Source organism: Ranitomeya imitator, chromosome 8, assembly GCF_032444005.1.
Source record: "Ranitomeya imitator isolate aRanImi1 chromosome 8, aRanImi1.pri, whole genome shotgun sequence".
In the NCBI taxonomy this organism is placed as follows: Eukaryota; Metazoa; Chordata; class Amphibia; order Anura; family Dendrobatidae; genus Ranitomeya; species Ranitomeya imitator.
The window spans coordinates 177,645,048-177,671,376 of record NC_091289.1 but is presented as its reverse complement, the minus strand read 5'-3'; positions in this window follow the sequence as shown (position 1 = coordinate 177,671,376).

The following is a 26,329-nucleotide window of genomic DNA, read 5'->3' as shown; positions in this document are numbered from 1 at the left end:
TTCTCCAGGCTGCAGGGCTGATCATCACACATGAGCACCCTTCTTCTCTAGGCTGCAGGGCTGATCATCACACATGAGCACCCTCCTTCTCCAGGCTGCAGGGCTGATCATCACACATGAACACCCTCTTTCTCCAGGCTGCAGGGCTGATCATCACACATGAGCACCCTCCTTCTACAGGCTGCAGGGCTGATCATCACACATGAACACCCTCCTTCTCCAGGCTGCAGGGCTGATCATCACACATGAGCACCCTCCTTCTCCAGGCTGCAGGGCTCATCATCACACATGAGCACCCTCCTTCTCCAGGCTGCAGGGCTCATCATCACACATGAGCACCCTCCTTCTCCAGGCTGCAGGACTAATCATCACACATGAGCACCCTCCTTCTCCAGGCTGCAGGGCTGATCATCACACATGAGCACCCTCCTTCTCCAGGCTGCAGGCCCGATCATCACACATGAACACCCTCCTTCTCCAGGCTGCAGGGCTATTCATCACACATGAGCACCCTCCTTCTCCAGGCTGCAGGGCTGATCATCACACATGAACACCCCCCTTCTCCAGGCTGCAGGGCTCATCATCACACATGAGCACCCTCCTTCTCCAGGCTGCAGGGCTGATCATCACACATGAGCACCCTCCTTCTCCAGGCTGCAGGGCTGATCATCACACATGAACACCCTCCTTCTCCAGGCTGCAGGGCTCATCATCACACATGAACACCCTCCTTCTCCAGGCTGCAGGGCTGATCATCACACATGAGCACCCTCCTTCTCCAGGATGCAGGGCTCATCATCACACATGAGCACCCTCCTTCTCCAGGCTGCAGGGCTCATCATCACACATGAACACCCTCCTTCTCCAGGCTGCAGGGCTGATCATCACACATGAGCCACCTCTTTCTCCAGGATGCAGGGCTGATCATCACACATGAGCACCCTCCTTCTCCAGGCTGCAGGGCTGATCATCACACATGAGCACCCTCTTTCTCCAGGCTGCAGGGCTGATCATCACACATGAGCACCCTCCTTCTCCAGGCTGCAGGGCTGATCATCACACATGAGCACCCTCCTTCTCCAGACTGCAGGGCTCATCATCACACATGAGCACCCTCCTTCTCCAGGCTGCAGGGTTGATCATCACACATGAGCACCCTCCTTCTCCAGGCTGCAGGGCTGATCATCACACATGAGCACCCTCCTTCTCCAGGCTGCAGGGCTCATCATCACACATGAGCACCCTCCTTCTCCAGGCTGCAGGGCTCATCATCACACATGAGCACCCTCCTTCTCCAGGCTGCAGGACTAATCATCACACATGAGCACCCTCCTTCTCCAGGCTGCAGGCCCGATCATCACACATGAACACCCTCCTTCTCCAGGCTGCAGGGCTATTCATCACACATGAGCACCCCCCTTCTCCAGGCTGCAGGGCTGATCATCACACATGAACACCCCCCTTCTCCAGGCTGCAGGGCTATTCATCACACATGAGCACCCTCCTTCTCCAGGCTGCAGGGCTATTCATCACACATGAGCACCCTCCTCCTCCAGGCTGCAGGGCTGATCATCACACATGAGCACCCTCCTCCTCCAGGCTGCAGGGCTCGTCATCACACATGAGCACCCCCTTCTCCAGGCTGCAGGGCTGATCATCACACATGAGCACCCTCCTCCTCCAGGCTGCAGGGATGATCATCACACATGAGCACCCTCCTTCTACAGGCTGCAGGGCTCATCATCACACATGAGCACCCTCCTTCTACAGGCTGCAGTACTGATCATCACACATGAGCACCCTCCTCCTCCAGGCTGCAGGGCTCGTCATCACACATGAGCACCCCCCTTCTCCAGGCTGCAGGGCTGATCATCACACATGAGCACCCTCCTTCTACAGGCCTCATCATCACACATGAGCACCCTCCTTCTCCAGGCTGCAGGGCTGATCATCACACATGAGCACCCTTCTTCTCTAGGCTGCAGGGCTGATCATCACACATGAGCACCCTCCTTCTCCAGGCTGCAGGGCTGATCATCACACATGAACACCCTCTTTCTCCAGGCTGCAGGGCTGATCATCACACATGAGCACCCTCCTTCTCCAGGCTGCAGGGCTGATCATCACACATGAGCCCCCTCCTTCTCCAGGCCGCAGGGCTGATTATCACACATGAGCACCCTCCTCCTCCAGGCTGCAGGGCTGATCATCACACATGAGCACCCTCCTCCTCCAGGCTGCAGGGCTCATCATCACACATGAGCACCCTCCTCCTCCAGGCTGCAGGGCTGATCATCACACATGAGCACCCTCCTTCGCCAGGCTGCAGGGCTGATCATCACACATGAGCCCCCTCCTTCTACAGGCTGCAGGGCTGATCATCACACATGAGCACCCTTCTTCTCTAGGCTGCAGGGCTGATCATCACACATGAGCACCCTCCTTCTCCAGGCTGCAGGGCTGATCATCACACATGAACACCCTCTTTCTCCAGGCTGCAGGGCTGATCATCACACATGAGCACCCTCCTTCTACAGGCTGCAGGGCTGATCATCACACATGAGCACCCTCCTTCTCCAAGCTGCAGGGCTGATCATCACACATGAGCACCCTCCTTCTCCAGGCTGCAGGGATGATCATCACACATGAGCACCCTCCTTCTCCAGGCTGCAGGGCTGATCATCACCCATGAGCACCCTCCTTCTCCAGGCTGCAGGGCTCATCATCACACATGAGCACCCTCCTTCTCCAGGCTGCAGGACTGATCATCACACATGAGCACCCTCCTTCGCCAGGCTGCAGGACTGATCATCACACATGAACACCTTCCTTCTCCAGGCTGCAGGGCTATTCATCACACATGAGCACCCTCCTTCTCCAGGCTGCAGGGCTGATCATCACACATGAACACCCCCCTTCTCCAGGCTGCAGGGCTCATCATCACACATGAGCACCCTCCTTCTCCAGGCTGCAGGGCTGATCATCACACATGAGCACCCTCCTTCGCCAGGCTGCAGGGCTGATCATCACACATGAGCCCCCTCCTTCTACAGGCTGCAGGGCTGATCATCACACATGAGCACCCTCCTTCTCCAGGCTGCAGGGCTGATCATCACACATGAGCACCCTCCTTCTCCAGGCTGCAGGGCTAATCATCACACATGAGCACCCTCCTTCGCCAGGCTGCAGGGCTGATCATCACACATGAGCCCCCTCCTTCTACAGGCTGCAGGGCTGATCATCACACATGAGCACCCTCCTCCTCCAGGCTGCAGGGCTGATCATCACACATGAGCACCCTCCTTCTCCAGGCTGCAGGGCTGATCATCACACATGAACACCCTCTTTCTCCAGGCTGCAGGGCTGATCATCACACATGAGCACCCTCCTTCTCCAGGCTGCAGGGCTGATCATCACACATGAGCACCCTCCTTCTCCATGCTGCAGGGCTGATCATCACACATGAGCCCCCTCCTTCTCCAGGCTGCAGGGCTGATCATCACCCATGAGCACCCTCCTTCTCCAGGCTGCAGGGCTTATAATCACACATGAGCCCCCTCCTTCTCCAGGCCGCAGGGCTGATTATCACACATGAGCACCCTCCTCCTCCAGGCTGCAGGGCTGATCATCACACATGAGCACCCTCCTCCTCCAGGCTGCAGGGCTCGTCATCACACATGAGCACCCCCCTTCTCCAGGCTGCAGGGCTGATCATCACACATGAGCACCCTCCTCCTCCAGGCTGCAGGGATGATCATCACACATGAGCACCCTCCTTATCCAGGCTGCAGGGCTCATCATCACACATTAGCACCCTCCTTCTCCAGGCTGCAGGGCTGATCATCACACATGAGCCCCCTCCTTCTCCAGGCTGCAGGGCTGATCATCGCCCATGAGCACCCTCCTTCTCCAGGCTGCAGGGCTTATCATCACACATGAGCCCCCTCCTTCTCCAGGCCGCAGGGCTGATTATCACACATGAGCACCCTCCTTCTCCAGGCTGCAGGGCTCATCATCACACATGAGCACCCTCCTTCTCCAGGCTGCAGGGCTGATCATCACACATGAGCCCCCTCCTTCTCCAGGCTGCAGGGCTCATCATCACACATGAGCACCCTCCTCCTCCAGGCTGCAGGGCTCGTCATCACACATGAGCACCCCCCTTCTCCAGGCTGCAGGGCTGATCATCACACATGAGCACCCTCCTCCTCCAGGCTGCAGGGATGATCATCACACATGAGCACCCTCCTTCTCCAGGCTGCAGGGCTCATCATCACACATGAGCACCCTCCTTCTCCAGGCTGCAGGGCTGATCATCACACATGAGCCCCCTCCTTCTCCAGGCTGCAGGGCTGATCATCACCCATGAGCACCCTCCTTCTCCAGGCTGCATGGCTTATCATCACACATGAGCCCCCTCCTTCTCCAGGCCGCAGGGCTGATTATCACACATGAGCACCCTCCTTCTCTAGGCTGCAGGGCTGATCATCACACATGAGCACCCTCCTTCTCCAGGCTGCAGGGCTGATCATCACACATGAACACCCTCTTTCTCCAGGCTGCAGGGCTGATCATCACACATGAGCCCCCTCCTTCTCCAGGCCGCAGGGCTGATTATCACACATGAGCACCCTCCTCCTCCAGGCTGCAGGGCTGATCATCACACATGAGCACCCTCCTCCTCCAGGCTGCAGGGCTCGTCATCACACATGAGCACCCCCTTCTCCAGGCTGCAGGGCTGATCATCACACATGAGCACCCTCCTCCTCCAGGCTGCAGGGATGATCATCACACATGAGCACCCTCCTTCTACAGGCTGCAGGGCTCATCATCACACATGAGCACCCTCCTTCTACAGGCTGCAGGACTGATCATCACACATGAGCACCCTCCTCCTCCAGGCTGCAGGGCTCGTCATCACACATGAGCAGCCCCCTTCTCCAGGCTGCAGGGCTGATCATCACACATGAGCACCCTCCTCCTCCAGGCTGCAGGGCTGATCATCACACATGAGCACCCTCCTTCTACAGGCTGCAGGGCTCATCATCACACATGAGCACCCTCCTTCTCCAGGCTGCAGGGCTGATCATCACACATGAGCACCCTTCTTCTCTAGGCTGCAGGGCTGATCATCACACATGAGCACCCTCCTTCTCCAGGCTGCAGGGCTGATCATCACACATGAACACCCTCTTTCTCCAGGCTGCAGGGCTGATCATCACACATGAGCACCCTCCTTCTACAGGCTGCAGGACTGATCATCACACATGAGCACCCTCCTCCTCCAGGCTGCAGGGCTCGTCATCACACATGAGCAGCCCCCTTCTCCAGGCTGCAGGGCTGATCATCACACATGAGCACCCTCCTCCTCCAGGCTGCAGGGCTGATCATCACACATGAGCACCCTCCTTCTACAGGCTGCAGGGCTGATCATCACACATGAGCACCCTCCTTCTCCAGGCTGCAGGGCTGATCATCACACATGAGCACCCTTCTTCTCTAGGCTGCAGGGCTGATCATCACACATGAGCACCCTCCTTCTCCAGGCTGCAGGGCTGATCATCACACATGAACACCCTCTTTCTCCAGGCTGCAGGGCTGATCATCACACATGAGCACCCTCCTTCTACAGGCTGCAGGGCTGATCATCACACATGAACACCCTCCTTCTCCAGGCTGCAGGGCTGATCATCACACATGAGCACCCTCCTTCTCCAGGCTGCAGGGCTCATCATCACACATGAGCACCCTCCTTCTCCAGGCTGCAGGGCTCATCATCACACATGAGCACCCTCCTTCTCCAGGCTGCAGGACTAATCATCACACATGAGCACCCTCCTTCTCCAGGCTGCAGGGCTGATCATCACACATGAGCACCCTCCTTCTCCAGGCTGCAGGCCCGATCATCACACATGAACACCCTCCTTCTCCAGGCTGCAGGGCTATTCATCACACATGAGCACCCTCCTTCTCCAGGCTGCAGGGCTGATCATCACACATGAACACCCCCCTTCTCCAGGCTGCAGGGCTCATCATCACACATGAGCACCCTCCTTCTCCAGGCTGCAGGGCTGATCATCACACATGAGCACCCTCCTTCTCCAGGCTGCAGGGCTGATCATCACACATGAACACCCTCCTTCTCCAGGCTGCAGGGCTCATCATCACACATGAACACCCTCCTTCTCCAGGCTGCAGGGCTGATCATCACACATGAGCACCCTCCTTCTCCAGGATGCAGGGCTCATCATCACACATGAGCACCCTCCTTCTCCAGGCTGCAGGGCTCATCATCACACATGAACACCCTCCTTCTCCAGGCTGCAGGGCTGATCATCACACATGAGCCACCTCTTTCTCCAGGATGCAGGGCTGATCATCACACATGAGCACCCTCCTTCTCCAGGCTGCAGGGCTGATCATCACACATGAGCACCCTCTTTCTCCAGGCTGCAGGGCTGATCATCACACATGAGCACCCTCCTTCTCCAGGCTGCAGGGCTGATCATCACACATGAGCACCCTCCTTCTCCAGACTGCAGGGCTCATCATCACACATGAGCACCCTCCTTCTCCAGGCTGCAGGGTTGATCATCACACATGAGCACCCTCCTTCTCCAGGCTGCAGGGCTGATCATCACACATGAGCACCCTCCTTCTCCAGGCTGCAGGGCTCATCATCACACATGAGCACCCTCCTTCTCCAGGCTGCAGGGCTCATCATCACACATGAGCACCCTCCTTCTCCAGGCTGCAGGACTAATCATCACACATGAGCACCCTCCTTCTCCAGGCTGCAGGCCCGATCATCACACATGAACACCCTCCTTCTCCAGGCTGCAGGGCTATTCATCACACATGAGCACCCCCCTTCTCCAGGCTGCAGGGCTGATCATCACACATGAACACCCCCCTTCTCCAGGCTGCAGGGCTATTCATCACACATGAGCACCCTCCTTCTCCAGGCTGCAGGGCTATTCATCACACATGAGCACCCTCCTTCTCCAGGCTGCAGGGCTGATCATCACACATGAACACCCCCCTTCTCCAGGCTGCAGGGCTCATCATCACACATGAGCACCCTCCTTCTCCAGGCTGCAGGGCTGATCATCACACATGAGCACCCTCCTTCTCCAGGCTGCAGGGCTGATCATCACACATGAACACCCTCCTTCTCCAGGCTGCAGGGCTCATCATCACACATGAACACCCTCCTTCTCCAGGCTGCAGGGCTGATCATCACACATGAGCACCCTCCTTCTCCAGGATGCAGGGCTCATCATCACACATGAGCACCCTCCTTCTCCAGGCTGCAGGGCTCATCATCACACATGAACACCCTCCTTCTCCAGGCTGCAGGGCTGATCATCACACATGAGCCACCTCTTTCTCCAGGATGCAGGGCTGATCATCACACATGAGCACCCTCCTTCTCCAGGCTGCAGGGCTGATCATCACACATGAGCACCCTCTTTCTCCAGGCTGCAGGGCTGATCATCACACATGAGCACCCTCCTTCTCCAGGCTGCAGGGCTGATCATCACACATGAGCACCCTCCTTCTCCAGACTGCAGGGCTCATCATCACACATGAGCACCCTCCTTCTCCAGGCTGCAGGGCTGATCATCACACATGAGCACCCTCCTTCGCTGATCATCACACATGAGCACCCTCCTTCTCCAGGCTGCAGGGTTGATCATCACACATGAGCACCCTCCTTCTCCAGGCTGCAAGGGCTGATCATCACACATGAGCCTCCTCCTTCTCCAGGCTGCAGGTCTCATCATCACACATGAGCACCCTCCTCATCCAGACTGCAGGGCTGATCATCACACATGAACACCCTCCTTCTCCAGGCTGCAGGGCTGATCATCACACATGAGCCACCTCTTTCTCCAGGATGCAGGGCTGATCATCACACATGAGCACCCTCCTTCTCCAGGCTGCAGGGCTGATCATCACACATGAGCACCCTCTTTCTCCAGGCTGCAGGGCTGATCATCACACATGAGCACCCTCCTTCTCCAGGCTGCAGGGCTGATCATCACACATGAGCACCCTCCTTCTCCAGACTGCAGGGCTCATCATCACACATGAGCACCCTCCTTCTCCAGGCTGCAGGGCTGATCATCACACATGAGCACCCTCCTTCGCTGATCATCACACATGAGCACCCTCCTTCTCCAGGCTGCAGGGTTGATCATCACACATGAGCACCCTCCTTCTCCAGGCTGCAAGGGCTGATCATCACACATGAGCCTCCTCCTTCTCCAGGCTGCAGGTCTCATCATCACACATGAGCACCCTCCTCATCCAGACTGCAGGGCTGATCATCACACATGAACACCCTCCTTCTCCAGGCTGCAGGGCTGATCATCACACATGAGCACCCTCCTTCGCTGATCATCACACATGAGCACCCTCCTTCTCCAGGCTGCAGGGCTGATCATCACACATGAACACCCTCCTTCTCCAGGCTGCAGGGCTGATCTCCCAGGCTGAGCACTTTTTTCTTTTATTCTCCATTAATATCTCTTGTGACATTTTTTTTTGTTATAAATGAAGAAATCATCTACAATTCACCAAATGAAAACGATAACAGCTCCCAGATCAGCGGGAGGCTCCATCATCTAATTGCAAACTGGCGGTGGGTGAATGAGACAAATCCGATAGTAATGTCCTCATTATCCTGTGCGATTTACATGCGACAAGATCTGTATCTTCCCTCATTCATCTGCTAAAGTGTACAAGCAAATAGTAATAAAAAAATAATTACAAAAAACAATGATCCAACCAGGTTCTTGTTAATTCTTCATGAATAGATCTGTGCATATTTATTATATTAGGGCTCAGGAAGCAAAGATTGCAAATAAATAAATAAGAAATAATAACAATATGAGGGCATACAAGAATCCCTGTGACTTGTGTTGAGTCGATATAAAACTGTTCCAAATCGAAGATAAAATAAATATGTAGATAAATGACACTTTAGATACTTTAATATTTGCAAATTCTATACACTGTGCATTAAATGCTACCTGCTGGTAAAGAGCTTAATGCAGTGGTGTAAAGGCAGATGGGATTGTAGTCATATAATAGTAGATTGTGGAATATATTAATGGTAAAATGGTAGATTAATAGGCAGCATAGAATTAGTGTCAATCCAATTGTGCAAATAATGGTAGTTTTACTCTAGGAATATAACAGTGGTTACTTGCTATGGAAGCTGTAGTATCATCAGTAGCTAGCGTAAAAAATACTACATAGTCTAGAAAAAAAAAGTAGTAGCAGCAGACATAAAGAGCTTGCAAAAGGGAGATTGACAGGATGGTGGCAAAGTAGTAATGGTTAATATATTATCTCATATGGTTAATATGGCAATAGCTGGTAAAGCAGTAATGGTGCTTCTAATAGCATCACAGAATATAGTAGCAGCTGGCATCGTGGTGGCATAGTATTAGTGGTTAATATATTATCCCATATGGTTAGTATAGCAGTAGCTGGTATAGTAGTAATGGTCCTCACTATAACATATATATATATAGTAACAGGTGGTATAGTATAGTTAGTATGACAGTAGCTGGTGTACTAGCAATGGTCCTGGTAATAGGTACTGTACTAGCAGCCGGCATGATGGTGGCAGAGTAGTGGTAGTGTGGTGGTAGTAGTAGTTAATATATTATTCTATATGGTTAGTATAGCGGTGGCTGGTATATGGTCCTTACTATAACAGTATATAGTAGCAGCTGACATGAAGGTGGCATAGTATAGGGAGTATAGAAGTAGCTGGTGTACTAGTAATGGTCCTGGTAATAGTATGACAGTGTATAGAAGCAGCTGGTCTGATGGAGGCATAATAGTAGTAGTTACTATATTAGCCCTATTGTCAGTAATAGTTAGGCTATTACAGCAGCAGCACAATAATGGCATTTTATACATTTGTGGAATAGTAGTATTTGGCTCCCAGTTTAGCAATTATACCTGTCATCATTTATATAAGTTGAATTCCCATTATTGTGATAAAGTAATAATCGTAGTATAAACTATGGTTGACAAGTAAATCGGCAGTTGCCCTAGCAGAAGCTAATACCATAGTACAGCAGCAAATTCAAGGGAATGGAGCACACTCAGCAAATCAGGTGGTGCAGGCTGTACTTGGGAAGAACCCAAAACCAGTCAAATAAGCGAGAAAACAGCCGCACTCTCTCGGGTTATAGCTTGCAAAGTGGTGTATTTATTCACATGTGTTTGACATTCAAATATATGTACACATACAGCAGTATAAGAAAAAAAGTGACGTTTCGACCCAGTCCCGGGTCTTTCTCAAACTGAGTAGCTGATACTGTTTGAAAATTTGAAATTAGGTCCCACACTTCCAGGAAGCCGGATACCCCAGCGCCACAGCGAGAGGAGCCCTTTTTGGGACCTAATTTCAAATTTTCAAACAGTATCAGCTACTCAGTTTGAGAAAGACCCGGGATTGGGTCGAAACGTCACTTTTTTTCTTATCCTGCTGTATGTGTACATATATTTGAATGTCAAACACATGTGAATAAATACACCACTTTGCAAGCTATAACCCGAGATAGTAAAGCAGCAGTGTGTATCATGGCAGTGTAGTAGCAGTAGTCGGTATAATACCAGTATAGAATACTAGCAGCAGTTGGTATAATACCAGTATAGAATACTAGCAGTAGTCGGTATAATACCAGTATAGAATACTAGCAGTAGTTGGTATAATACCAGTATAGAATACTAGCAGTAGTTGGATTAATACCAGTATAGAATACTAGCAGTAGTTGGTATAATACCAGTATAGAATACTAGCAGTAGTTGGTACAATACCAGTATAGAATACTAGCAGTAGTTGGTATAATACCAGTATAGAATACTAGCAGTAGTTGGTATAATACCAGTATAGAATACTAGCAGTAGTTGGTATAATACCAGTATAGAATACTAGCAGTAGTTGGTATAATACCAGTATAGAATACTAGCAGCAGTTGGTATAATACCAATACAGAATACTAGCAGTAGTTGGTATAATACCAGTATAGAATACTAGCAGTAGTTGGTATAATACCAGTATAGAATAGTAGCAGTAGTTGGTATAATACCAATACAGAATACTAGCAGTAGTTGGTATAATACCAGTATAGAATACTAGCAGTAGTTGGTATAATACCAGTATAGAATACTAGCAGTAGTTGGTATAATACCAGTATAGAATACTAGCAGCAGTTGGTATAATACCAGTATAGAATACTAGCAGTAGTTGGTATAATACCAGTATAGAATACTAGCAGTAGTTGGTATAATACCAGTATAGAATAGTAGCAGTAGTTGGTATAATACCAGTATAGAATACTAGCAGTAGTTGGTATAATACCAATACAGAATACTAGCAGTAGTTGGTATAATACCAGTATAGAATACTAGCAGTAGTTGGTATAATACCAGTATAGAATACTAGCAGTAGTTGGTATAATACCAGTATAGAATAGTAGCAGTAGTTGGTATAATACCAATACAGAATACTAGCAGTAGTTGGTATAATACCAGTATAGAATACTAGCAGTAGTTGGTATAATACCAGTATAGAATACTAGCAGTAGTTGGTATAATACCAGTATAGAATACTAGCAGTAGTTGGTATAATACCAGTATAGAATACTAGCAGTAGTTGGTATAATACCAGTATAGAATACTAGCAGTAGTTGGTATAATACCAGTATAGAATACTAGCAGTAGTTGGTATAATACCAGTATAGAATACTAGCAGTAGTTGGTATAATACCAGTATAGAATACTAGCAGTAGTCGGTATAATACCAGTATAGAATACTAGCAGTAGTTGGTATAATACCAGTATAGAATACTAGCAGTAGTTGGTATAATACCAGTATAGAATAGTAGCAGTAGTTGGTATAATACCAATACAGAATACTAGCAGTAGTTGGTATAATACCAGTATAGAATACTGAAGACACAAAAGAGAATAGTAAAACCAAAAACACTCAGTTTGAAAAAATGTTGCAGTAATCCGCAAGTGCTAGTAAAAGATGTAAAAAACAGGGTATTTGGTTGATACGTTTTTTGCAAAAAATGTATACTAAGCTGCTCTACCAATCTTCACGGTATACCCTTATCAGAGCAGTCCTAACTAATCTATGCAATCCCTATCTGATGTATTAAAAACCTGATCATCTGTATATAACCTGTGTGAACAGGGTTCAGAGAGGAAAAATCCATGTGTGCATACAGGGTAGAACAGCTTTTGTGCAGATAGCCCAAGAGGAGTGGTGGAACTCCCCAGTCTTGTAGACACAAGAGAACAATTATGGAAACAGGAACACATGGGCTACTTGCACAGTGAACAAGTCTGTATGATCATGTTCACACACCACCAAGAAACCTGAAGACACAAAAGAGAATAGTGAAACCAAAAACACTCAGTTTGAAAAAATGTTGCAGTAATCCGCAAGTGCTAGTAAAAGATGTAAAAAACAGGGTATTTGGTTGATACGTTTTTTGCAAAAAATGTATACTAAGTTGCTCTACCAATCTTCACGGTATACCCATATCAGAGCAGTCCTAACTAATGTATGCAATCCCTATCTGATGTATTAAAAACCTGATCATCTGTATATAACCTGTGTGAACAGGGTTCAGAGAGGAAAAATCCATGTGTGCATACAGGGTAGAACAGCTTTTGTGCAGATAGCCCAAGAGGAGTGGTGGAACTCCCCAGTCTTGTAGACACAAGAGAACAATTATGGAAACAGGAACACATGGGCTACTTGCACAGTGAACAAGTCTGTATGATCATGTTCACACACCACCAAGAAACCTGAAGACACAAAAGAGAATAGTAAAACCAAAAACACTCAGTTTGAAAAAATGTTGCAGTAATCTGCAAGTGCTAGTAAAAGATGTAAAAAACAGGGTATTTGGTTGATACGTTTTTTGCAAAAAATGTATACTAAGCTGCTCTACCAATCTTCACGGTATACCCTTATCAGAGCAGTCCTAACTAATGTATGCAATCCCTATCTGATGTATTAAAAACCTGATCATCTGTATATAACCTGTGTGAACAGGGTTCAGAGAGGAAAAATCCATGTGTGCATACAGGGTAGAACAGCTTTTGTGCAGATAGCCCAAGAGGAGTGGTGGAACTCCCCAGTCTTGTAGACACAAGAGAACAATTATGGAAACAGGAACACATGGGCTACTTGCACAGTGAACAAGTCTGTATGATCATGTTCACACACCACCAAGAAACCTGAAGACACAAAAGAGAATAGTGAAACCAAAAACACTCAGTTTGAAAAAATGTTGCAGTAATCCGCAAGTGCTAGTAAAAGATGTAAAAAACAGGGTATTTGGTAATACCAGTATAGAATACTAGCAGTAGTTGGTACAATACCAGTATAGAATACTAGCAGTAGTTGGTATAATACCAATACAGAATACTAGCAGTAGTTGGTATAATACCAGTACAGAATACTAGCAGTAGTTGGTATAATACCAGTATAGAATACTAGCAGTAGTTGGTATAATACCAGTATAGAATACTAGCAGTAGTTGGTATAATACCAATACAGAATACTAGCAGTAGTTGGTATAATACCAGTATAGAATACTAGCAGTAGTTGGTATAATACCAGTATAGAATACTAGCAGTAGTTGGTATAATACCAGTATAGAATACTAGCAGTAGTTGGTATAATACCAGTATAGAGTACTAGCAGTAGTTGGTATAATACCAATACAGAATACTAGCAGTAGTTGGTATAATACCAATACAGAATACTAGCAGTAGTTGGTATAATACCAGTATAGAATACTAGCAGTAGTTGGTATAATACCAGTATAGAATACTAGCAGTAGTTGGTACAATACCAGTATAGAATAGTAGCAGTAGTTGGTATAATACCAATACAGAATACTAGCAGTAGTTGGTATAATACCAGTATAGAATACTAGCAGTAGTTGGTATAATACCAGTATAGAATACTAGCAGTAGTTGGTATAATACCAGTATAGAATACTAGCAGTAGTTGGTATAATACCAGTATAGAATACTAGCAGTAGTTGGTATAATACCAGTATAGAATACTAGCAGTAGTTGGTATAATACCAGTACAGAATACTAGCAGTAGTTGGTATAATACCAGTATAGAATACTAGCAGTAGTTGGTATAATACCAGTATAGAATACTAGCAGTAGTTGGTACAATACCAGTATAGAATAGTAGCAGTAGTTGGTATAATACCAATACAGAATACTAGCAGTAGTTGGTATAATACCAGTATAGAATACTAGCAGTAGTTGGTATAATACCAGTATAGAATACTAGCAGTAGTTGGTATAATACCAGTATAGAATACTAGCAGTAGTTGGTATAATACCAGTACAGAATACTAGCAGTAGTTGGTGTAATACCAGTATAGAATACTAGCAGTAGTTGGTATAATACCAGTATAGAATACTAGCAGTAGTTGGTATAATACCAGTATAGAATACTAGCAGTAGTTGGTATAATACCAGTATACAGTTAGGGCCAGAAATATTTGGACAGTGACACAATTTTCGCGAGTTGGGCTCTGCATGCCACCACATTGGATTTGAAATGAAACCTCTACAACAGAATTCAAGTGCAGATTGTAACGTTTAATTTGAAGGGTTGAACAAAAATATCTGATAGAAAATGTAGGAATTGTACACATTTCTTTACAAACACTCCACATTTTAGGAGGTCAAAAGTAATTGGACAAATAAACATAACCCAAACAAAATATTTTTATTTTCAATATTTTGTTGCAAATCCTTTGGAGGCAATCACTGCATTAAGTCTGGAACCCATGGACATCACCAAACGCTGGGTTTCCTCCTTCTTAATGCTTTGCCAGGCCTTTACAGCCGCAGCCTTCAGGTCTTGCTTGTTTGTGGGTCTTTCCGTCTTAAGTCTGGATTTGAGCAAGTGAAATGCATGCTCAATTGGGTTTAGATCTGGAGATTGACTTGGCCATTGCAGAATGTTCCACTTTTTGGCACTCATGAACTCCTGGGTAGCTTTGGATGTATGCTTGGGGTCATTGTCCATCTGTACTATGAAGCGCCGTCCAATCAACTTTGCAGCATTTGGCTGAATCTGGGCTGAAAGTATATCCCGGTACACTTCAGAATTCATCCGGCTACTCTTGTCTGCTCTTATGTCATCAATAAACACAAGTGACCCAGTGCCATTGAAAGCCATGCATGCCCATGCCATCACGTTGCCTCCACCATGTTTTACAGAGGATGTGGTGTGCCTTGGATCATGTGCCGTTCCCTTTCTTCTCCAAACTTTTTTCTTCCCATCATTCTGGTACAGGTTGATCTTTGTCTCATCTGTCCATAGAATACTTTTCCAGAACTGAGCTGGCTTCTTGAGGTGTTTTTCTGCAAATTTAACTCTGGCCTGTCTATTTTTGGTATTGATGAATGGTTTGCATCTAGATGTGAACCCTTTGTATTTACTGTCATGGAGTCTTCTCTTTACTGTTGACTTAGAGACAGATACACCTACTTCACTGAGAGTGTTCTGGACTTCAGTTGATGTTGTGAACGGGTTCTTCTTCACCAAATTAAGTATGCGGCGATCATCCACCACTGTTGTCATCCGTGGACGCCCAGGCCTTTTTGAGTTCCCAAGCTCACCAGTCAATTCCTTTTTTCGCAGAATGTACCCAACTGTTGATTTTGCTACTCCAAGCATGTCTGCTATCTCTCTGATGGATTTTTTCTTTTTTTTCAGCCTCAGGATGTTCTGCTTCACCTCAATTGAGAGTTCCTTTGACCGCATGTTGTCTGCTCACAGCAACAGCTTCCAAATGCAAAACCACACACCTGGAATCCACCCCTGACCTTTTAACTACTTCATTGATTACAGGTTAACGAGGGAGACGCCTTCAGAGTTAATTGCAGCCCTTAGAGTCCATTGTCCAATTACTTTTGGTCCCTTGAAAAAGAGGACGCTATGCATTACAGAGCTATGATTCCTAAACCCTTTCTCCGATTTGGATGTGGAAACTATCATATTGCAGCTGGGAGTGTGCACTTTCAGCCCATATTATATATATAATTGTATTTCTGAACATGTTTTTGTAAACAGCTAAAATAACAAAACTTGTGTCACTGTCCAAATATTTCTGGCCCTAACTGTAGAATACTAGCAGCAGTCGGTATAATACCAGTATAGAATACTAGCAGTAGTTGGTATAATACCAGTATAGAATACTAGCAGTAGTTGGTATAATACCAGTATAGAATACTAGCAGTAGTTGATATAATACCAGTATAGAATACTAGCAGCAGTCGGTATAATACCAGTACAGAATACTAGCAGTAGTTGGTATAATACCAGTATAGAATACTAGCAGTAGTTGGTATAATACCAGTACAGAATACTAGCAGTAGTTGGTATAATACCAGTACAGAATACTAGCAGTAGTTGGTATAATACCAGTATAGAATACTAGCAGTAGTTGGTATAATACCAGTATAGAATACTAGCAGTAGTTGGTATAATACCAGTACAGAATACTAGCAGTAGTTGGTATAATACCAGTATAGAATACTAGCAGTAGTTGGTATAATACCAGTATAGAATACTAGCAGTAGTTGGTATAATACCAGTATAGAATACTAGCAGTAGTCGGTATTATACCAGTATAGAATACTAGCAGTAGTCGGTATTATACCAGTATAGAATACTAGCAGTAGTTGGTATAATACCAGTATAGAATACTAGCAGTAGTCGGTATAATACCAGTATAGAATACTAGCAGTAGTTGGTGTAATACCAGTACAGAATACTAGCAGTAGTTGGTATAATACCAGTATAGAATACTAGCAGTAGTTGGTACAATACCAGTATAGAATACTAGCAGTAGTTGGTATAATACCAGTATAGAATACTAGCAGTAGTTGGTATAATACCAGTATAGAATACTAGCAGTAGTTGGTATAATACCAATACAGAATACTAGCAGTAGTTGGTATAATACCAGTATAGAATACTAGCAGTAGTTGGTATAATACCAGTATAGAATACTAGCAGTAGTTGGTATAATACCAATACAGAATACTAGCAGTAGTTGGTATAATACCAGTATAGAATACTAGCAGTAGTTGGTATAATACCAGTATAGAATACTAGCAGTAGTTGGTATAATACCAGTATAGAATACTAGCAGTAGTTGGTATAATACCAGTACAGAATACTAGCAGTAGTTGGTATAATACCAGTATAGAATACTAGCAGTAGTTGGTATAATACCAGTATAGAATACTAGCAGTAGTTGGTATAATACCAGTATAGAATACTAGCAGTAGTTGGTACAATACCAGTATAGAATACTAGCAGTAGTTGGTATAATACCAGTATAGAATACTAGCAGTAGTTGGTATAATACCAGTATAGAATACTAGCAGTAGTCGGTATTATACCAGTATAGAATACTAGCAGTAGTTGGTATAATATCAGTATAGAATACTAGCAGTAGTTGGTATAATACCAGTATAGAATACTAGCAGTAGTTGGTACAATACCAGTATAGAATACTAGCAGTAGTTGGTATAATACCAGTACAGAATACTAGCAGTAGTTGGTATAATACCAGTACAGAATACTAGCAGTAGTTGGTATAATACCAGTACAGAATACTAGCAGTAGTTGGTACAATACCAGTATAGAATACTAGCAGTATTTGGTATAATACCAGTACAGAATACTAGCAGTAGTTGGTATAATACCAGTACAGAATACTAGCAGTAGTTGGTACAATGCCAGTATAGAATACTAGCAGTAGTTGGTATAATACCAGTACAGAATACTAGCAGTAGTTGGTATAATACCAGTACAGAATACTAGCAGTAGTTGGTATAATACCAGTATAGAATACTAGCAGTAGTTGGTATAATACCAGTATAGAATACTAGCAGTAGTTGGTATAATACCAGTACAGAATACTAGCAGTAGTTGGTACAATGCCAGTATAGAATACTAGCAGTAGTTGGTATAATACCAGTACAGAATACTAGCAGTAGTTGGTATAATACCAGTACAGAATACTAGCAGTAGTTGGTATAATACCAGTATAGAATACTAGCAGTAGTTGGTATAATACCAGTATAGAATACTAGCAGTAGTTGGTATAATACCAGTACAGAATACTAGCAGTAGTTGGTATAATACCAGTATAGAATACTAGCAGTAGTTGGTATAATACCAGTACAGAATACTAGCAGCAGTTGGTATAATATCAGTATAGAATACTAGCAGTAGTTGGTATAATACCAGTATAGAATACTAGCAGTAGTTGGTATAATACCAGTATAGAATACTAGCAGTAGTTGGTATAATACCAATACAGAATACTAGCAGTAGTTGGTATAATACCAGTATAGAATACTAGCAGTAGTTGGTATAATACCAATACAGAATACTAGCAGTAGTTGGTACAATACCAGTATAGAATACTAGCAGTAGTTGGTACAATACCAGTATAGAATACTAGCAGTAGTTGGTATAATACCAGTACAGAATACTAGCAGTAGTTGGTATAATACCAGTATAGAATACTAGCAGTAGTTGGTATAATACCAGTATAGAATACTAGCAGTAGTTGGTATAATACCAGTATAGAATACTAGCAGTAGTTGGTGTAATACCAGTATAGAATACTAGCAGTAGTTGGTATAATACCAGTATAGAATACTAGCAGTAGTTGGTATAATACCAGTATAGAATACTAGCAGCAGTTGGTATAATACCAGTATAGAATACTAGCAGTAGTTGGTATAATACCAGTATAGAATACTAGCAGTAGTTGGTATAATACCAGTATAGAATACTAGCAGCAGTTGGTATAATACCAGTATAGAATACTAGCAGTAGTTGGTATAATACCAGTATAGAATACTAGCAGTAGTTGGTATAATACCAGTATAGAATACTAGCAGTAGTTGGTATAATACCAATACAGAATACTAGCAGTAGTTGGTATAATACCAGTATAGAATACTAGCAGTAGTTGGTATAATACCAATACAGAATACTAGCAGTAGTTGGTATAATACCAGTATAGAATACTAGCAGTAATTGGTATAATACCAGTATAGAATACTAGCAGTAGTTGGTACAATACCAGTATAGAATACTAGCAGTAGTTGGTATAATACCAATACAGAATACTAGCAGTAGTTGGTATAATACCAGTATAGAATACTAGCAGTAGTTGGTATAATACCAGTATAGAATACTAGCAGCAGTTGGTATAATACCAGTATAGAATACTAGCAGTAGTTGGTATAATACCAGTATAGAATACTAGCAGTAGTTGGTATAATGCCAGTATAGAATACTAGCAGTAGTTGGTATAATACCAATACAGAATACTAGCAGTAGTTGGTATAATACCAGTATAGAATACTAGCAGTAGTTGGTATAATACCAATACAGAATACTAGCAGTAGTTGGTATAATACCAGTATAGAATACTAGCAGTAATTGGTATAATACCAGTATAGAATACTAGCAGTAGTTGGTACAATACCAGTATAGAATACTAGCAGTAGTTGGTATAATACCAATACAGAATACTAGCAGTAGTTGGTATAATACCAGTATAGAATACTAGCAGTAGTTGGTATAATACCAGTATAGAATACTAGCAGTAGTTGGTACAATACCAGTATAGAATAGTAGCAGTAGTTGGTATAATACCAATACAGAATACTAGCAGTAGTTGGTATAATACCAGTATAGAATACTAGCAGTAGTTGGTGTAATACCAGTATAGAATACTAGCAGTAGTTGGTATAATACCAGTATAGAATACTAGCAGCAGTTGGTATAATACCAGTATAGAATACTAGCAGTAGTTGGTATAATACCAGTATAGAATACTAGCAGTAGTTGGTATAATACCAGTATAGAATACTAGCAGCAGTTGGTATAATACCAGTATAGAATACTAGCAGTAGTTGGTATAATACCAGTATAGAATACTAGCAGCAGTTGGTATAATACCAGTATAGAATACTAGCAGTAGTTGGTATAATACCAGTATAGAATACTAGCAGCAGTTGGTATAATACCAGTATAGAATACTAGCAGTAGTTGGTATAATACCAGTATAGAATACTAGCAGTAGTTGGTATAATACCAGTATAGAATACTAGCAGTAGTTGGTATAATACCAGTATAAAATACTAGCAGTAGTTGGTATAATACCAGTATAGAATACTAGCAGTAGTTGGTATAATACCAGTATAAAATACTAGCAGTAGTTGGTATAATACCAGTATAGAATACTAGCAGTAGTTGGTATAATACCAGTATAGAATACTAGCAGTAGTTGGTATAATACCAGTATAGAATACTAGCAGTAGTTGGTATAATACCAGTATAGAATACTAGCAGCAGTTGGTATAATACCAGTATAGAATACTAGCAGTAGTTGGTATAATACCAGTATAGAATACTAGCAGTAGTTGGTATAATACCAGTATAGAATACTAGCAGCAGTTGGTATAATACCAGTATAGAATACTAGCAGTAGTTGGTATAATACCAGTATAGAATACTAGCAGCAGTTGGTATAATACCAGTATAGAATACTAGCAGTAGTTGGTATAATACCAGTATAGAATACTAGCAGTAGTTGGTATAATACCAGTATAGAATACTAGCAGTAGTTGGTATAATACCAGTATAGAATACTAGCAGTAGTTGGTACAATACCAGTATAGAATACTAGCAGTAGTTGGTATAATACCAGTATAGAATACTAGCAGTAGTTGGTATAATACCAGTACAGAATACTAGCAGTAGTTGGTATAATACCAGTATAGAATACTAGCAGTAGTTGGTATAATACCAGTATAGAATACTAGCAGTAGTTGGTATAATACCAGTATAGAATACTAGCAGTAGTTGGTATAATACCAGTATAGAATACTAGCAGCAGTTGGTATAATACCAGTATAGAATACTAGCAGTAGTTGGTATAATACCAGTATAGAATACTAGCAGTAGTTGGTATAATACCAGTATAGAATACTAGCAGTAGTTGGTATAATACCAGTATAGAATACTAGCAGTAGTTGGTACAATACCAGTATAGAATAGTAGCAGTAGTTGGTATAATACCAATACAGAATACTAGCAGTAGTTGGTATAATACCAGTATAGAATACTAGCAGTAGTTAGTATAATACCAGTATAGAATACTAGCAGTAGTTGGTATAATACCAGTATAGAATACTAGCAGTAGTTGGTATAATACCAGTATAGAATACTAGCAGTAGTTGGTATAATACCAGTATAGAATACTAGCAGTAGTTGGTATAATACCAGTATAGAATACTAGCAGTAGTCGGTATAATACCAGTACAGAATACTAGCAGTAGTTGGAATAATACCAGTATAGAATACTAGCAGTAGTTGGTATAATACCAGTATAGAATACTAGCAGTAGTTGGTATAATACCAGTACAGAATGCTAGCAGTAGTTGGTATAATACCAGTACAGAATACTAGCAGTAGTTGGTATAATACCAGTATAGAATACTAGCAGTAGTTGGTATAATACCAGTACAGAATACTAGCAGTAGTTGGTATAATGCCAGTATAGAATACTAGCAGTAGTTGGTATAATACCAGTATAGAATACTAGCAGTAGTCGGTATTATACCAGTATAGAATACTAGCAGTAGTCGGTATAATACCAGTATAGAATACTAGCAGTAGTTGGTATTATACCAGTATAGAATACTAGCAGTAGTCGGTATTATACCAGTATAGAATACTAGCAGTAGTTGGTATAATATCAGTATAGAATACTAGCAGTAGTTGGTATAATACCAGTATAGAATACTAGCAGTAGTTGGTACAATACCAGTATAGAATACTAGCAGTAGTTGGTACAATACCAGTATAGAATACTAGCAGTAGTTGGTATAATACCAGTACAGAATACTAGCAGTAGTTGGTATAATACCAGTACAGAATACTAGCAGTAGTTGGTATAATACCAGTATAGAATACTAGCAGTAGTTGGTACAATACCAGTATAGAATACTAGCAGTAGTTGGTATAATACCAGTACAGAATACTAGCAGTAGTTGGTATAATACCAGTACAGAATACTAGCAGTATTTGGTATAATACCAGTACAGAATACTAGCAGTAGTTGGTATAATACCAGTACAGAATACTAGCAGTAGTTGGTATAATACCAGTACAGAATACTAGCAGTAGTTGGTACAATACCAGTATAGAATACTAGCAGTAGTTGGTATAATACCAGTACAGAATACTAGCAGTAGTTGGTATAATACCAGTACAGAATACTAGCAGTAGTTGGTATAATACCAGTATAGAATACTAGCAGTAGTTGGTATAATACCAGTATAGAATACTAGCAGTAGTTGGTATAATACCAGTATAGAATACTAGCAGTAGTTGGTATAATACCAGCACAGAATACTAGCAGTAGTTGGTATAATACCAGTACAGAATATACAGAATACTAGCAGTAGTTGATATAATACCAGTATAGAATACTAGCAGTAGTTGGTATAATACCAGTATAGAATACTAGCAGTAGTTGGTATAATACCAGTACAGAATATACAGAATACTAGCAGTAGTTGGTATAATACCAGTACAGAATACTAGCAGTAGTTGGTATAATACCAGTATAGAATACTAGCAGTAGTTGGTATAATACCAGTACAGAATATACAGAATACTAGCAGTAGTTGGTATAATACCAGTACAGAATACTAGCAGTAGTTGGTATAATACCAGTATAGAATACTAGCAGTAGTTGGTATAATACCAGTATAGAATACTAGCATTAGTTGGTATAATACCAGTATAGAATACTAGCAGTAGTTGGTATAATACCAGTATAGAATACTAGCAGTAGTTGGTATAATACCAGTATAGAATACTAGGAGTAGTTGGTATAATACCAGTATAGAACACTAGCAGTAGTTGGTGTCACGATATTGTATGAAATATAATATGATGTTGTAGCTTTGTCCTTCAGCCCACGCTGGGGGCTAAACCCCCCCCCCCCCCTTCCCTTTTCTCTCTGGCTCTCTCTGTCTCTTTGTGTTGGAATGTATGGTAGAAGAGGGTTTTATTGCCCGGGCCATAAATTCCAGGCTCTAAGAAAGTTACTCGCCCCCTCCCAACTGCACTAGCTGGAACTGGTAAAAATGGCTCCAAAATCCATGGAAGTCCTTTGTTCTGTTCTTGTAAGATATTGGGCTAACGATTTAGACTAGAAAAAGGAAAATACCTACTCTTAACGTCCCTCGGCGGATCTATCCGCCACTCTAAACATGAGCTTCTAACTCCATCAGGTAAAAAGTAGGGATTTCTCTGTAATTATGCATCACACATAGGACATATTTGATCTCATTAGAATGCCAATATTAATATGAGATGAATGCTGGGTTTGTTATGGCTATGACATGTTCTGTAGCAGAGATACAGGCATTAGACAAACTTGTGTTAAATCTAGTAAGACCGAAAAGGTAGGACAGACTGGGTAAACCAACCCCTTTCTGTGATGTCACAGGCTGCAACTATAAGTTTTTTTGGCCAGAACCCAGCAGTGAGTCTGCTGCTGGAGCCTATGTAAGCCTGATGTGAAGAGCTGTTCCTAACCAGTCCTAATGCATTGGGACATATGGACCTAGCCTGGTTGCCTCACATGATCTGAACACATGTAAGTGTTATTTCTCATTTAACCCCTTTTTTTTATAACTACCTTGTACATATTTTCAATTGTCTCATATTGTAACATCTTTTTATAACACTGCCTTAATTTTAACGGAGTAAAATATATAAATTACTAGTTTGTTCTTCCTGTTCTAAAACGTACCCTAAGTCTCGTGAAGAGAATTACGCTACTGTTTTGGGTTAGCTTCGGACCCGTTTTATCGAAGCTGGTCGCAGCATACATTTGTGCAGGCCTTTGGGTGTCGTTGTAGCGACTGCGGCGTTGATAATTATTGTTCCTGCCTGAGTGGGAGTAGTTTATCGCGTCGCTGCAGCGTGCCCAATAGCCAGTACATAGCAGGCAGCCTTTCTGGTGACTCATTACCCTAGGTGCAGTACCTAATCTGACCTGAGAGTAAGGGGGGCGCAAGAGAGCTGCAAGTTTCAAGGGGAACTGTAAGTGGGATATACATAAATCCCTGCAGTTCGTGGTATATTCAAGAGCAGTGGGATACCTAAAATAAGCCCCTGCTGTAAACTAAGAGGTCAATAGCCTTGTGTGTGTTTTTTTTCATCACATTGTGGAGTGGAGGGATAACTAAGATAAGCCCCCTGCACATGTGATAGCCGTCTGTTGGCTTAAAGTCACCCCGATCCGTGACGTAGGGGTGACGGTCATGGGGTGAATCGTGACATATTGGTGGCAAGGCGGTGGGATATCTTAGAGCATTAGTGATTTGGTTTGAGTGATCATTCCTCTCACTAAAAACTTGCAAAGTTCCTGCGAGGACTCTGCGCAAATAAGTTTGGAGAAAGAACTCAGTGTTTATTAGTCCTGAGACAATTGTGTGTACTGGTAATTATCCCATCCCTTTCTCTTCGTTTTTCTGTCCTATCTTTTATTTGGCAACCATGGTTGTGCTGGGAGAAACGTTTTATGAGCAGCAGACCAGAGACACCCTTATTGCCTTATGCAAGTCACAGCACATTGACTTTGCAGGCAAAAACAAAGCCCAACTGGTCGCAGACCTGATGCAATGGGAAGCTGCTCTAGACAACTCTCAGAGCCCAGTGGCCGCAGAAGCCAGCACAAGTGAACATGGTGCTGCAGCAGAGGTCCAACCACTGAATACGGGCCCTACTGGGAACCAGGGGGGCGCAGACCTCCTCCTGCAGCTGGCTCTGCAACAATGCTCCGCAGATGACCTAGAGAGACGTCTGCAGCTGATCCAGCAATACCAGGAGCGAGCCGAGCGAGAGAGAGGCCCGAGCCGAGCGGGAGGCTGAGAGAGCCGAGCGGGGGGCTGAGAGAGCCGAGCGGGAGGCTGAGAGAACCGAGCGCCAAGCCCAGCGAGAACATGAACGGGAGATGCTCTGGCAGGGGGGATGCCCTCCACCACCCAGAGCCGTGAGCCCAGCAGCGCTCAGATACCTAAGCCCCGGCCCAATCACTTTCCTGTTATGGAAAAGGATGGGGACTTGGACACTTTTCTGCGGGCCTTTGAGAAAGCCTGCAGACAGTAAGAGCTGCCTGGGGACCAATGGGCACGATACCTGACACCAGGGCTGAGAGGCAAAGCTCTGGAGGCGTTTGCTGCCCTCCCTCAAGAACAAAATGGAGACTATGAGGCCATCAAGCAGGCCCTGATAACCAAGTACCAGCTTACACCCGAGGTGTACCGTAGAAAGTTCCGGACCCTCCAACGTGGCCCACACGACAGTTACAGTGATGTGGTGCATGGACTGGGGACCCACTTTGACCACTGGACCCAAGGACTGTCAGTGACCACCTTTGCACAGCTGCGAGACCTGATGATCAAAGACCAGTTCTTACATCTTTGCCCAGCTGAGGTGCAACAGTTTGTGATGGACAGAGACCCCAAAGACGTGATGAAAGCAGCGCAGATTGCCGAAGCCTATGACTCCAACCGTAGATCGGAAGTGCGGAAGCCAGTCACCACCAGCTGGAGAGGGGGTAAGCCTGCATCCAACGCCAGTACCCCTGCCAGCCAACACGCCAGAGGTCCTGTCCCCGTGGCCAACAACACCAGACCTACCACCAAACCTCGCCAGTGTTACTACTGCAGGCGGCCTGGTCATATCAGTCACTACTGTCCAGACAAGCCGAAGAACACCCAAGCCAAGGCCCCAGGGCCTAATGCAGCAGTTCTTTTGGTGGGTGGTGTGGTTGGGAGGGTGTGTGACAACGTACAGCACGTCACTGTGGGAGGCCATGTTGCTACAGGCTTCAAGGACACCGGGGCTGAATGAACCCTCATCCAACCAGAACTGGTGGCCCCTGAAGAAATCATTCCGGGGAAAACCCTAACTGTCACTTGGATTGGGGGCATCAGCTGTCCCTTACCGATGGCCCGGGTTTATATTGATTGGGGTGCCAGGAGCGGGGTGAAGGAAGTGGGGCTGTCTGATAATTTGTCCACTGATGTTTTGTTGTCGACTGATTTGGGGAGGATGGTTGCATACTACGTCCCTGACACCCCTCCCCAATCTACTAATGAGGGTAACGTTAACCCTGATGAT